This window comes from Silene latifolia, chromosome X (assembly GCF_048544455.1).
Source record: "Silene latifolia isolate original U9 population chromosome X, ASM4854445v1, whole genome shotgun sequence".
In the NCBI taxonomy this organism is placed as follows: Eukaryota; Viridiplantae; Streptophyta; class Magnoliopsida; order Caryophyllales; family Caryophyllaceae; genus Silene; species Silene latifolia.
In genome coordinates this window covers 132,253,290-132,254,173 of record NC_133537.1, presented here as the reverse complement: position 1 = coordinate 132,254,173, position 884 = coordinate 132,253,290, and the positions used below count along the sequence as shown (strand labels likewise).

The following is an 884-nucleotide window of genomic DNA, read 5'->3' as shown; positions in this document are numbered from 1 at the left end:
GTTCAAACTTCAAGTTGATTGTGTCAATGTGAGCACTAAGTTGAGCACCCAATTGAGTAACGGTGTCCACTTCATACTTTCCTCCTCTAGTAGCCTTGCGAGGCCTACTATATTGCGAATTATGGACCGCCATTTCCTCAATCTTGTTCCATGTTTGATTGTCATCAACTTCGGTGAACATTCCATTTGATCCCATATTGAGAATGTTCCTTGAATCTTCATATAAACCATTCCAAAATTGTTGCACTAAAAACCATTCGCTAAGTCCATGGTGAGGACATGAGCGACAAATACCTTTGAACCGCTCCCAAGCTTCATACAAAGATTCTTCATCCCTTTCCTTAAAACCCGTAATTTGAGCTCTTAGCATATTGGTCTTTTCCGGTGGGTAGAATTTTTTGTAGAAAGCTAGAGCTAGCTTCTTCCAAGAATCTATTCCAAGGGTGGCCTTATCAAGGCCCTTCAACCATTGCTTTGCGGTGCCGATTAACGAAAAAGGAAATAAGACCCATCTTATTTGGTCTTGAGTCACGCCCGTTTGAGAGATAGCTTCACAATAATCACAAAAGGTTTCCATATGAGAATGAGGGTCCTCACTAGGCATTCCCCCGAATTGGCTCCACTCAACTAGTTGGATGAAGGCGGACTTGGCAATAAAGTTTCCGGTAAGATGTTGTGGGGTAGGAGTACCATTTGGTAAATCCTCCTCGGTGGGTATAGAGTGTGACGAGAATTTAGGCATTGTAGGTGGATTTTGTGTGGTATTGTTTAATGGGTTCTCTTCTCCTTCTATTGCGAAAGGATTGACAAACTCACTAGTGGGTTGAACAACTTCACCAACACCTCCCAAATTCCTCCTAACAAGTCTCCTATTATTCGTCAAG

The 884-nt window shown here is 42.3% G+C and overlaps 1 non-coding gene across 1 annotated transcript; it reads left to right on the top strand.

Moving 5' to 3' along the window:
- Positions 1–263: 263 nt before the first annotated feature.
- Positions 264–370, top strand: LOC141624469 (small nucleolar RNA R71). The gene has a single exon (XR_012534276.1). It is a non-coding gene; the product is annotated as a small nucleolar RNA R71 (small nucleolar RNA).
- The last annotated feature ends 514 nt before the right edge of the window (positions 371–884 follow it).